We start from the raw sequence: 15019 nt of genomic DNA, 5'->3' as shown, positions 1-15019 counted from the left end.
CATATTTGTTTGTTTTTAGTTACTGTTATTTGTTTATTTACATTTTAGTATTTGTGTTAGTTTATATTTCTTAGAGTTAGGTCGTTCGCTTACATCTGGTCTTAGTACCAGTGTATGCAGGGTCGACGAGGTCTAGGAACCCCATTACACCCATTTGTTGACAACCCAGAGAAAATTTTACATTCTCATCGAAGTTCGGCAACAATGGCTGACATGGATCCTCCACCTCCACCCCCAGTTTTTTCACGCCCTCTGCGGGAATACTTCATTCCCACAGACTATGTTCAGGCATCCTGCATTCGGAGACCCGATGTAGGAGCGCCTCATTACGAGATTAAGGCCAGCATTATTCAGATGCTTCCATCCTTTTATGGTCTTAGTCATGAGGATCCCTACCGACACTTAGATGAATTCCTCGAAATTTGTTCTACTGTTAAGATACAGAATTTCGATGATGATGCTTTGAGATTGACTCTATTCCCTTTCTCATTGAAGGACAAAGCCAAGTATTGGCTAAAGTCCTTAGATTCTGTAGAAATAGAGTCATGGGATCAATTGCAACAGGAGTTTCTTCGGAAATATTTTCCCATTGGTCGTACGAACCAATATCGTAGAGCCATCACTAGCTTTTCAGAGCTAGATGGTGAGTGCTTTCATGAGACCTGGGAGAGAATGAAGGATCTCCTCAGGAAATGTCCCCATCATCAGGTGCCGAAATGGCAACTGGTGCAGAGCTTCTATGATGGATTGTCTGACAAGAATCGTCAGATGATCGACTCTTCATGCGGAGGGACATTCATGTTGAAGAGCGAGGACGAAGCATGGAGGCTATTTGATACATTGGCCGAGAATTCACTCCACCATGCTTCGAGCTCTCAATCTGATAGAGCCACACCCAGCATTCAGAAGAAAGCTGGTGTTCTTGAAGTTGGTCCATCTACTGCACTACAGTGCAAGGTAGACATGATTGCTCAGAAGCTGGACCAGCTTCTCTCAGGACCACCCAATACACAGCAGGTGTGTACTCTTTATGCCAGTCCGGCACACGAGATCACTAAGTGCCCTTCGGCAGCTCAGTACCCTGAATTTGTTCAAGAACAAGTTCATGCAGCTCAGGGTTACGTCAGACCGCCGAATAACCCATTTTCATCGACATACAATCCAGGTTGGCGTAACCATCCCAATTTTTCATGGAAGAATCCACAGTCTTCCATGCAGATGCCTACATCCTCTCAGCCAGTTCGGCAGCCATCTTTTACTCAGTCATTTCAAAGACCGAACTATGCTCAGTCTTCTTCTTCTTCTGTTACTCCCCCGATTCAGCAGGAGTCTGCCCCGCAGACATCTTTTGAGGAGAGACTTCTCCAAGCATTCCAAGAGGTGAAAACCTCTAATCAGAACGCCTTCGAGAAGTGTAGCCAGATTTTGAGCTCGCATACGCAGTCCATTGCGAAGTTAGAGTCGCAAATGGGACAGTTAGCTGAGGCTATTAGTAGGAGACCCGAGGGTACATTGCCGAGTCAGGCTGTCATGAACCCGAAGGGTAAGGACCAGATGACTGGAGGCCTATTTCATACTGAGACACAGCAGCAGGCTAAATCAGTTATGGCCTTGAGGAGCGGATGTGAGTATCACGTCGAGAGCAGAGAGCGAGAGAGTAGAGAGAGGATAGAGGAGCCAAAGACCATTGTTTCACCTACGTCGGCTCAATCATCATCCCCATCCTCATCATCACCTTCACCATCTTCATCATCATCATCCTCAGAGAAGAAGAAGAAGGATAGGAGTGAGTCTTCTCACAAAGAGGAGGAGTCAGCAGAGTATATTCCCCCACCACCCTATCCCAAAGCATTAGAGTCTCCTGGTTATAGAGGGAAGCAAGGTGCGAAGATCCAGGACATGCTTGACATCTTCAAGCATGTGCAAATCAACCTACCTTTGCTCGATGCTATTCAGCAGGTGCCGGCATATGCCAAATTCTTGAAGGAACTATGTACGCAGAAGCGTAAATCTAGAGAGAGAGTTCCTAACAGGGTCCATCTGACTGAGCAGGTGAGTTCAGTACTTCAGCATCAGACACCACCAAAGCTCAAGGACCCTGGAGCCCCTATCATTGCTTGTACTATAGGGAACATCCGGATAGAACGCGCATTGCTCGATCTTGGAGCAAGCGTGAACATTCTGCCTGGATATTTCTTTGATTCTTTCGGGCTAGGTGAGATGAGATCGACTCCGATTACACTGCAGCTGGCAGATCGTTCCGTCAAGGTACCGAGAGGTGTCTTGGAGGACGTGCTAGTTAAGGTGGATGACTTTTATTTTTCAGTCGATTTCATTATTCTTGATATGGAAGGAGTGGATAGCCAACACCAGACTCCGATTATTTTAGGCAGACCATTCTTGGCGACTGCCAATGCATGCATCAACTGTAGGACCGGAGCCATGGATCTCTCATTCGGCAATAGGAAAGTAAAGCTGAATATTTTCAATGCCGCAATGGGACCAGCAGGAGACATGGACTGCTTTCATGTAGACATTGCACAGGAGTTAGTGGAGGAGCAGCCCGAGTTGTACATTACTGAGGATTCTTTAGATTTGTACCATATAGAGAAGAATAGTTGTGTAGATAATGTAGACGTGTCTAGAGTGTCGTCAGAGAGACCACCTTGGGGAGCTGTCAGGGAGCCTCTTCCACCACTTGCGGAGACCCCCGCCAAATCGTCGATCGAGTCGCCTCCGAAACTTGAGTTGAAACCCTTACCGGATTCACTCAAGTATGCATACCTCGGAGATGATGAGACTCTGCCTGTGATCATCTCGTCTTTGCTCACTGAGGAGCAGGAACAGAAATTGCTGACTATTCTTCGAGAGCACAAGGCAGCGATTGGATGGGGAGTTGCTGATCTAAAGGGGATTGATCCTTCATTCTGCATGCATAGGATCCATTGTAATAAGGAAGTCAAGCCATTTAGGGATATGCAGAGAAGGCTAAATCCCAACATGAAGGAAGTGGTGAAGAAAGAGGTGGTGAAGTGGTTGGATGCCGAAATCATTTACCCTATTTCTGATAGCCAGTGGGTCAGTCCAATTCAAGTTGTGCCGAAGAAGTCAGGACTCACTGTGGTTGAGAATGAGAAGGGTGAGAGAATTCCGATGAGGACCACTACAGGATGGCGAGTCTGCATCGATTATAGGAAGCTGAATGTGGCAACTAGGAAAGATCATTTCCCATTGCCATTCATTGATCAGATCTTAGAGAGACTCGCAGGACAGAGCTACTACTGCTTTCTAGATGGATATTCAGGATACAATCAGGTAGCTGTCCATCCTGACGACCAGGAGAAGACCACGTTTACATGTCCTTATGGCACTTTCGCGTTTAGACGTATGCCTTTTGGGCTCTGTAATGCCCCGGCTACTTTTCAGAGGTGCATGCTTGCTATTTTCTCAGACATGATTGATGATGTGATGGAAGTTTTTATGGATGACTTTTCAGTGTACGACTCCTCTTTTGAAGATTGCCTCCAAAAACTTGCTCGAGTACTGAGTAGGTGTGCGGAGACCAATCTCGTCTTGAGTTGGGAAAAGAGCCATTTTATGGTCCAGGAGGGGATTGTGCTAGGACACATTGTGTCCAAGCGTGGTATTGAGGTTGATAGAGCGAAGGTGGAATCCATTTCCCGTTTGACTCCACCCACCTTTGTGAGGCAGATTCGATCATTTTTAGGGCATGCGGGATTTTACAGGCGGTTCATAAAAGATTTCAGCAAAATCTCTCGACCGCTTTGCACGTTATTGGAGAAAGACCAGCCCTTTGTTTTCGGTGAGGATTGTATGAAGGCCTTTGAGATTCTAAAAGAGGCCTTGATTTCTGCACCTATTTTAAGACCTCCAGATTGGACTCTCCCATTTGAGATTATGTGTGATGCATCTGATTATGCTATGGGGGCTATTTTAGGACAACGCATTGATAGGAAACCCTATGTGATCTATTATGCGAGTAGAACTCTGTCTGATGCCCAGATGAATTATACTACGACAGAGAAGGAGCTACTTGCGGTAGTTTTCGCATTGGATAAATTTAGGTCCTATTTACTCGGTTCGAAGGTGGTTGTCTATTCTGACCATTCTGCATTGAAATATTTGTTGAATAAGAAAGACACCAAACCGAGATTGATTCGTTGGGTCCTACTACTACAGGAATTTGATCTCGAGATTCGAGATAAGAAGGGAAGCGAGAATGTAGTAGCAGACCATCTTTCCAGACTGATAGTGGAGACCACGCAGGATCAGAGGCCGATCAGTGATTCTTTCCCCGACGAGTAGATCATGTCAGTCAGTACATCGCAGTTACCCTGGTTTGCAGATATTGTGAACTATCTGGTTTCGAGACAGATACCTGAGCATTGGAACAAGAATGAGCGTGAGAGATTCCTATCTCAGGTGAGGCACTATTATTGGGATGAACCAGAGTTGTTCAAATACTGTGCAGACCAGATCATTAGGAAATGTGTTCCGGAGGAAGAGTACCAGTCCATTCTGAATTTTTCTCATTCATTAGCCTATGGAGGGCATTTTAGTAGTAGGAAAACGGCTGCAAAGGTTTTGCAGTCAGGATTTTATTGGCCCACACTCCACAGGGATGCTCATGAGTTCTGTAGGCGATGCCTGCGATGTCAGCAGATTGGGAACATGTCCAAGAGGGACATGATGCCCTTGCTTCCGATTTTGATAGTCGAGATTTTTGATGTTTAGGGCATTGATTTCATGGGACCATTTCCGCCCTCATTCGGAAATTTATACATTCTGGTGGCGGTTGATTATGTGTTCAAATGGGTTGAGGCTGTGGCAACCAAGACCAACGATCACAGAGTAGTGCTTAAGTTCATTAAGCACAACATTTTCAGTCATTTTGGGGTGCCACGTGCGATGATTAGCGATGGTGGCAAGCATTTTAGGAATATACAGATAGCTTCTCTGTTGAGAAGATATTCTGTCAATCATAAATTCACCACTCCATATCATCCGCAGACTAGTGGACAGGTTGAAGTGTCCAATAGGGAGATTAAGCGAATTTTAGAAAAGACAGTTCGTCCGGACCGCAAGGATTGGTCTCAGCGCTTAGATGATGCACTTTGGGCATATAGAACTACATTTAAGACTCCCATTGGCATGTCCCCGTATCGCCTTGTATTCGGGAAAGCATGCCATCTTCCTGTCGAGCTAGAGCATAGAGCGTATTGGGCTATCAAGAAATTGAATTTTGACCTCACCCAGGCTAGCAAAGAGAGAGCACTGCAGCTCTCAGAATTAGAGGAACTCAGGAATGATGCATATGAGAATGCCAAATTATATAAAGCTCGCACAAAAGCATTTCATGATAAGCATATTGTCAGAAAAGTGTTTGAGCCAAATCAGAAAGTATGGCTATACAATTCTCGTTTACATTTATTCCCAGGGAAGTTAAGATCGAGATGGACAGGTCCGTACATTGTGAAAGAAGTATTTCCATATGGAGCAGTGACATTATTTGATCCTATGACCCAAGGTACATTCAAGGTAAATGGGCAAAGACTGAAGCCCTTCATTTCAGATGCCTTGCAGGATGGTGAGTGTGAGATAGTGCATCTCACGAAGGCATGAGGAGTCGACCAGAGGGATATATCATATGTACATTAATATATTTTTCATTGTAGTATTTTTCTTTATTCAGTATTTCATTTCACATGTGCTAACTTGTGTTTTGATGTATGCAGGATGAATTTAACATTTAGTGTATCAATTACCAGGTACAGAGAAGAGTTTTCAAAGAATTCAAGGATCAGATGAAAATCAACTTCAGAAGCTTAGAACAAATCAGGTTGTATCTATCCTTTCTCCCATATTTTTGTTAGTGTCTCTTAGTGTGCATTTGCATTACATGTTTATTCATTTTGTATGCCACTAGGGACAGTGTCATTCAAGCATGGGGGGGTGGTTTAGATGCATGCACACAAAAAAATGTCAAATTTTTTTTTTTTTTTTATTTGTGTATGACTGGTAATCAAAGTAGGCATTTGAGAACAAAGTGTAGCATATATGATTGTTTTTGGTTTATAGATTTTTAAGCCCCATAAAAATTTTATTTTCGGAACTGAGTCAAATAGAGTAGTTATTCATGAGAAAATTCAAAGAAAAGAGAGTATTTGATTGTTAGAAAATTTTGAATCACTTTAGTATAAGTATGCACAGTATGTTTTCTAAAAGAAATAAGCAATGGAAAGATGTGTTTGAAAAATGAGTTTAAAAGAATAGAGCTACGTTTAGTTGTTGATGTCTTCGTGAATCCTAGTAGTAGAACTCAGACACGAGATGAAGTGTTTGAGTATCTTAACGAAAAGGATAACGAAGGAGATCATCTTCTTGTCTAAGTCGATATCTGTGGCCTTTGTAGTTCGAGTAAGTAGAATCTGAAGGGTGTTTTACACCTGGTGCCCCAAAGCCAACTGGTTTGGGAGCCACTGGTTTGAAAGCTTGTTACATGGACTGCATAGAAAGCCTAAGAGATAGAGACATTGCACAGGACGAGAGGAAGACTATACGTAAACTATTAGAATAGAAAGTCTAGTGACTCGAGCAATTAAGTCCGAGGGATACTCTGTATCTAGTGCCCTAAGGTCGGCCGGCTTGGGAGTCACTGACCCAAAGCTCGCTACACGGGTCACGAAAACTGACTATTCGAAATAGTGCTCATATGAGAAGAATGCGCAAGAGATCAAAAGTTGAAAAAAAAAAGAGTGAAAATGAAAGAAAAGAATGTGCTGAATGAGAAATTTTTCATTGCTTAGGCATAAATATGTATTACTGTGCAGAAAATATACAAGTGAGAATAAATGAGTAAAACATGAGAATACTTGACTTTCAGAGAAAAATCATGAACTAGCTACAATATTAGAAAAGTGAAGGAAAAGAATTTTTACTGTGGTGGCATGAGATTTTTAAACTTGTTTTGAGAATGTCAATTACATGAAATATGTATTACAACTGTATTCTTAAGAGCCTAATATTTTTGAAAGATCATCCTCGCATTTCATTGATGTTTGTGGGTAGCATCGCTGCAAACCCTCACGAGACCTTACTCGTCCACTAGTGTAAGCTAGGGGTTTAAAGAGCTTGTTGCATACGCTAAATGCAACCGTGATTCCTACGAAAGTGAGTTAGTATTATGCATTCATGCTTAGCATTTCTTGTCTTCAGTGCATATCATGATTAGGGTTTGTTAAGGGACTAACAAACTTTCCACATTTCAATGCATTAATTGCTTCTCCTTTCAAAAATCGTCAACTCTAAAAATGGCTACACTTTCTAAAAAGTAGTAAATCTACCTAGGGAATAAAAGGAATTAAAGAGAAAAACGATTTCCTAAGAGTTTAATGCTAACCTAATTCTCAAAACCTACTTAATTAACCTCTAAAAACGGCTAGAAAAGAAAGACCTAATACATTGAACCTAGACACCTTCCTAACTCCACTAATGACCATTAAGACTTTCTAAAAATCGACCAAGAGCTCAAGGAGAGCTCTAATGGCTGCCGCCCCACCTAGGGGAAGAAGAAGAACCACACGAGAAAAAAAAAATTGTAAACTAGCAAAAAAAACAATAAACGAAATAATCACTATTTTGATAAAACTAACTTAGAAAATAATTCAAATGACTCCTAATTACACAAAAGCTAACAAGAACAGCACTATGCTGGAATTAAAAACATGAGAGAAAACAAAAACTTGATTTTTGTAATTTTCTACTATAGACTCAAAACACAAAAATGAAAAAGGATTAATACAATTAATTAAACCAATCCTAAAACAATGAAATGACAAACACCAATTTGTACTACTGTTAACATACAAAAACACAACAAACTCCACGGTGTATCCACATCAACACAAACATTTAACCAAGATACAAAGATCGGCTAGAATATCTCTAGCCGATTTTTTTCTTTTTCAAAAAAAAATAAAATCAAAACGAAACACCAACACAACCCACGACTTAGAATAAACTAAAATGACATTTCCTAATGAGATTTTCAGCAACACAATACAAGACACATGCTGGACAAAACAAAAATATCAAAACAGAAAAATATTTTTGGTAAAAAAATCAAGAATCGGCTAGAATAAGTCTAGCCGATTTTTGAATTTTTATTTTCAATTAAAATCAAATGCAACCCACACACAAAACCGACTAAGATGAATCAAAATAAACACTTTCTTTATTGGATTTTCTGTAAAACAACACCAAGAACAATTATGACAAACTTGAAGAATCGGCTAGATGAAGATCTAGCCGATTTTTATAAAAAGGATGAAAAAGCAATAAAAACTCGATTCCAACGAATCAACCAAACACATAAACCTAATCTAACGTGCTGGTCTATGCACGAATGCTACTCTAAGGTTGAAACAAAAAGAAAACTAAGAAACATACAGAAAATAACAAAACACAATCCACACACACAAATCGGTTTTATCTAGAAGAGAAGAAAGAAGAAGACCTACCTTTTGGAAGATCCGACGACCGGGGGGGATGAAGAAGAGCGGACCGTGGCTGGAGATGGACGTCCTCTACAGTTCAAGGATGCTGTACTTCACCAAAAATGGCACCTATTGCAGCTGCTACACGTTGGAGATCCACCGATGATGGAATGTGAGCCGATTCGCGATCGGAGGGTGTAGAAAGCCGGATGGAGGTAGGGCCGGCTCACCTTGGTGGTGTGTTGCGCACTCCCGCCCAAGGTTAATGGTCTCCACCTCTGCTACACCTGCAAAAATACATAAAAATGGTGAAAAGACAGCAAGGAATAAGAAAGAAATGAAAAGAAACCAAGAAAGCTTGAAAATATGCTTGATAATCAAGCATAGATCGGTCTTCAATGGCCAACACGTGGGGAAGATGGAGAGGAAGGATCTGCTGCTGTAGATTCACTGTAGGGGGCGTCCAAACACAGCCAAAGACGCCTAGGGTTTCTCTAAAAAGTATATTTATACTTTTTGGAATTTGCAAAAACAATGTTATAAAAAAAATATTTTCTAGGCGCCTCTTTTTGGGGGGTTTTCAGAAAAACTTTTTGAAATGGATCTGGATAGGCGTGTGGGTTGGGTTTTGGACTTTTAAAGAGTTGATCCAAGGTCCAATTAACCTAATTGGGTCGGATATGGATCTGATCCACCTCGAAATCCATGCCCAAACACTGAAATAGCCATAACTCTCTCATTTTAACTCCGATTTTTCTGAAATTCGAACCATAGCCCCTTACTATCAAAACACATCTAAACATGGGTTTAAAACCTTAAACTTGATACAAAATGCATGAAAAACTTGTTTACATGATGTGCATTTCATGCATCATCATAGTGCATATGGGGAAAGTCGAGACCTATATGCAACTTTCGTCACCCAAAGTTGTACGTTGTAACCAGTGGCGGAGCCAGGAGTTTTTTGTTGGGTGGGCAAACTTCGGGTCTCGGGGACAATACTATGGTCTTGAAGGACGATCCATTTATTCGGATCAATGGCGGAGCCAAAAAAAAATCGTTGGAGGCACAGTCGTTCGTGAAGAGATAAAACTTAAATAAGCCTTTGAATTATATTGAAATCGATTGGTTATCAATGTAAAAAAAAATCAGCAATATTTATCACAATATACTCAAATCATTTGAGATCGGTTTTGCATACATTCAGCTCAAATAAACAGCAAGGAACCAGAACATTACGCTGCTTTCCAAAAGCAGTTTCTAAAGCTTAAAACGCACAATCCAGAACCCGGTTGAATGCAGATTCGAACTCGGGGAGTGACAGACGTTGGTCCAGATTAGGTGAAAGCTTAGGGTGTATGTGATACCGCTGCCACATGAAGACATAAACGTGTCAGCACCACTTGTTGATCACTGTCCTGGGCGAGTGCTCGCCACTTAAAACAAACTACATCTAAATGACAACACACCACAAACGATAATATCTAGAACAGGTCAGGTCCAACACTAACAATTTTTTAATTCCAAGCATGCGTTATTGATCCTCGAACAGATTGTTGGATTAAAAGTAAACATACACTTATTTTATGTTTGTCACACACCAGACAAATTAAAACACACATGGCGGTAGGCATTAGCATACAAGAGTTAAAATCAGATTCTTTGTTTCTTTACAAAATATCGCTGGAGGCACAGTATTTTTTTTTTCGGTTTCAAATTCTGGGGTGAGCGACTGCCCACCCATGCCCACCCCGGGCTCCGCCACTGGTTGTAACCATGCCATTGACCTAATAAAAAAACAGTTGTTTCGTCATCCCAATCTTCGAACCACTTACTCACATGTATTGCCCTCAGATTTGAAATCTTGCATCCTATATTATTTTCTAAGTCGCAAAACCCTCCATCTCTGCCCGGTCCAAACGGGGTGAGGCAGGGTGGGGGCCCATTTTTCCTCGGTCCACTGCCATCCTAAAGAGTATTTTAGAATTTTACTAATGTGGATCGGGGGCAGGGCGGAGCGAAGCAAGGCAAGGCGGGTGGAAGTGTAAGTCCATTCCTGTCTCTATCCCCACATGGGTTTTGATTTTAACCTTCATCTCCAGTCCACTGCCATCCCTAGTTGCTTCTAGCAACTGACTTCATTTTCAATTGCTTTCATTTTGTATTTGTGGAGACCTTGACCCCTGCCCCCGCCCCAGTCCACCGCCATCCCTAGAAGCAACCCACAACAAAGGCATATAGCACTTCAAGCGTATGAGTTGAGAGGAGAAAAAGAGATTTTTTATAAGCACAGTAGCAGAAATAAACACAAAGTCTATTACCAAACAATTAATTATGGTACACAATTAGAATAAAATGCTTGAAGCTTACAACAAGCTTTTTCTAGTGCCTGAGAACATTGTTGTTTATGGCATTGTATTATATATTTTTTGTATTGAACCTCTTTGAAGTGCTTATATTCATATCCAAGATCCAGTCTCAAATTCAAATAAGCAGCAGATAATTCTACAAGAAAAACTCTGTTATGAACCAAAGTTGGGTTGTTCTTCGTGACAAAGAACGTGATCTAGTAACCGAGGTGGTATCTCATGTGGTAAGCGGGTCCAGTACCAAGCTGAAGGCCCAGGTTCGAATCCCTCTGCCACATGGGGCTTAAGAGATATCTGGTAGGGGTTTTCATCACTGGTTTCAAAACTGTTACCAAACTACTCTAATGGCTAAAATCCTATTTTCACATCAAAGTTATGTCATAACCCTAAAGGTTATATTTTTGGGGTTTGGATCATGAAAGAACCGAATATACATTTAGACTGGATTTAAGTTTGCATCATCAACTTATTTTTTTTTTTAATGTAAATTGAGTTTGAAAGTTTTTCAGTTGAATTTAACATTATATTCATCCTCTTGACTGAATCTGTATCACTGGCCATCTAGTCGTTCAAAAACTAAGTAGCATTATAAACAATTTTCTAATATATTTTATATTACATATATTCCATTTGTATTTATCTAATATATTACATATACTACCATATTTTCTTAATGAAATTTTAAAAGACCGGTTTTCAGAAAAGTGCAAAAAATGTTCTTACCATGATTTGAATGCAATATTAATTTATTGAAAAACATGTTATTTTTAAAAAGTAGGCATTTTCTTCAAATATCATTTTGAACCAAAAAATAATAAAGAATTCTTAGGTGAGAATAATACTTAGACATTTACTCTCTTTAGTTTATTTCCTAGTTGAACCTAAATTTGTTAAGAATAGTAGATTTTTTTTTATGACGAGGAATTCCCGCCCCCGCCCCCCTAAGCAAGAAAAACCTTGGGTGGAGCCCCATGACCAACCTGTCTAATATGGCTCATCTTTGAAAGCTATGAACACACTTGTGTGTCAGTGGAGTTTAAATCGATGCATTCCTAGGTTCTCACCAAAAGGTAATCAGGCAAAAACAATCATGGGTCATTTGTGAAGAAATCAAGTAGGAAATCTTCTCTGTCTTTCAAGGAAAATCTATACGGGCATACATCCCATGCGGCATAGTTTCTTTGGAAAAGTAAAGGACAAACTTGTTAGCGTATATGCATCTACAAACTTTAGTTTGGCTTGCATTTGGTGCGACCCATTTTTTTGAATTATACATGGGAAAAACTGCACCATGCATGAAGACTTGATCTCGATGACTCAGCTTGCCATACCTACGATTGTTGTGCCAGCGGCATAAAACTCCCAAGCTAGGACCCTCACCTTGGGGCCAATGCTGGGTCAGCTTACACATAGAGGAGACACTCATGGGAATAGAACCTTTGACCACCCATCTAGTGACCAGAGCTCCACCCCACTATGGAGTTTGATCCGAGTTCCTATCAAAAAGTAATCAGGCAAAAAACATTCTTGGATCGTTTGTGAAGAAATCAAGTAGGAAACCTTTTATGCTTTTCAAGAAAAATCTCGGATGTGAGAGCACTTTCAATGTTGATTCCATGAGCCCAACTAAGTTTGACACTTTGCCATGAAAATTGTTTTGACTTTTATTTTTTAGTTGGTTAGGCCAAGGGTAAACCCATCTACATTGGAAGACGTCTAATTGGTAAAACCCTTGAGTTCCCTCCTGCCCATGGGGGAGTAATATTGTTTTGTCATTTTAAAAACAATACTTCCTAAAAAAACTAAAAAAGAAAATAAAACTAACACCAATAATCATATACAAATGCCATTTGTGAATAAAAGTTATTTTGAAAAGTAATACATATATATATACAAAGTAGAAAATACTCAAAAAGAAAAGGATAGATCCGAGGCTAGTGCCTAGTGGAAAAGTTTTCTCATGCAGGGGCAAAACTTCTTGGAAGTCAATTTCCTTCATTAAAATAACAACACAAAAACTTTGTTTTAAAATATAAAAATATAATCAAACCAACTTGTTCAAAATGTTCAAAGAAATAGAATAATTAAAAAGTAGCTCATATGCTCAAGTTAGGCTTGTTAGCAATCACACACAACTTCAATACATGTCATCCAAGTTTCACAGTTCATATATCAACATCAGTATTTTTTTCAACAGTTTACATAAAAAAGGAAGTTTTAATATGAGTACTTGTCTTCTTGCTTCTTTTTCTCATACAAGGAACCCATGATGCACTTCAATAATGTTCCTGCCCAGTGTGAACTTGGATCTAACTTTATGTGAATTGGCTCTGCTATGAATTTGGATCAAACCCAGCCTTAATTCATTCATTTTCTGCACATAATTGGAACAAGTGCATACACCCAACCTAATTGCTTACTATGACAACATATAATTTGTATATGAACCCATCAATGATTCATGCTGTAGCCCATATTGTGAATTAAGGAAGTAAATGATTCAGATTCTGGTTGAACATTTTTTTGCAACGATTCATGTTGTATCCAACTGGTATTTGGTTGGTTGGATTACTGCTTGGTGGTTTGGACAGATCTCTAGCCCAATGTTGTTAGTATCGTATCGTTTGGCCAACGATTCAAGTGAATCAGCCGATACCGATAAGTGTATCGTTCTGAATCAGCAAAAACTAATTAAAAAAATATTATGTGTCAATCAGAACATGACACATGTTAAAGCTATTAAAATAATATTAAAAATCAATTTTAAGTAATTAAAAAATAGCCAATTCTGGGTGAATAGTATCGATTTTCTGCCACAACCCACTATTATCAGGGTTTTTTTTTTATGATGAGGAACCCAAACATAGAACCAGACTGCTTAATGGGCCAGACCCTTGCAAAGTAAACTCGGGGTGGGGTCACCAACACCCAAGCCCTTATGAAGCCCACTAGTTAAAGACACCCGCACACCCGGTGGGAGTTGAAACTGGGATGAAGCAGTCAGCAACTTCAACTCGAGCCCACTGCCACAGGCGACTCAAGTGGGTGTAAGCTTCAGTAGTCATGTTGACTACAACAACAACTATGCCTTCATCCCCAAAAATTGGGGTCGGCGATATGAACCAAAAAAGAAAATCATTTTGGGTCTTCCACATGAATCCTTCTCCTCCAATCATTTCTATCCAATGCCATTCCTCAGTGAGGTTCAAAGCATTCATATCCTTTCTTATCATCTCCGATATCCAAGTCTTCTTAGGCCTACCCCGACCTCTTTTAACTAATATATTATCCCATCTCTCCATCCTTCTAACTAGAGCATCATTAGGCCTTCGCCGAATATGTCCAAACCACCGTAAACGATTCTCTCTCATCTTATTTTCAATTGATGCAACGCCTAACTTCTTACGTATCTCCCCATTTCGAATGTTATCTTTTATTGTATTTCCACACATCCATCTAAGCATACGCATCTCAGCTACACTCATTTTTTTAATATGATGTCTCTTGGCAACCCAACATTCCGTACCATATAGTAAAGCATGCCTAATTATCATCCTATAAAACTTTCCCTTCAACCGCAATGGCATTCTACAATCTCACAACACTCCAGCTGCACTTTTCCATTTCATCCACCCAACCTTTATCGTATAATTTACATCTCCATCAATTTCTCCATTCTTTTGAATGATAGATCCCAAATATTTGAAACAATCATCCACCGGTATTTCCCGCTCACCAAGCTTCACTACACACCCACCACAACTTAGTTGCTTACTAAATCGACATTCCATATATTTTGTCTTACTCTTACTCAACTTAAAACCTCTGGCTTCCAATGTCTGTCTCCATAATTCTAACTTAGCATTAACCCCAACTCTAGTCTCATCAATCAAAATAATATCATCAACAAATGACATACACCACGACACATTTTCTTGAATTGATCTCGTAAGCTCATTTATCACTATAGCAAATAGGAAAGGGCTTAATGCAGATCGTTGATGTAACCCAATCGTTATAGGAAAATTGGTTGTCACCCCTCCACAAGTGTGGACATTGGTTACTACTTCGGCATGCATATCTTTAATTATACTAAGGTACTTGAGAGAAACGCCTTTCTTCATCATTGACCAC

The 15019-nt window shown here is 40.1% G+C and overlaps 1 non-coding gene across 1 annotated transcript; it reads right to left on the bottom strand.

Moving 5' to 3' along the window:
* Positions 1-607: 607 nt before the first annotated feature.
* LOC149848765 (small nucleolar RNA R71) lies at positions 608-710 on the bottom strand. The gene has a single exon (XR_016426504.1). It is a non-coding gene; the product is annotated as a small nucleolar RNA R71 (small nucleolar RNA).
* Between the last annotated feature and the right edge of the window lie 14309 nt (positions 711-15019).

The sequence above is a fragment of the Nuphar pumila genome, chromosome 1, assembly GCF_984573655.1.
Source record: "Nuphar pumila chromosome 1, dmNupPumi1.hap1.1, whole genome shotgun sequence".
Taxonomy (NCBI): domain Eukaryota; kingdom Viridiplantae; phylum Streptophyta; class Magnoliopsida; order Nymphaeales; family Nymphaeaceae; genus Nuphar; species Nuphar pumila.
Note: the sequence above shows the minus strand (reverse complement) of the source record. Positions and strands in the feature narration are given on the sequence as shown.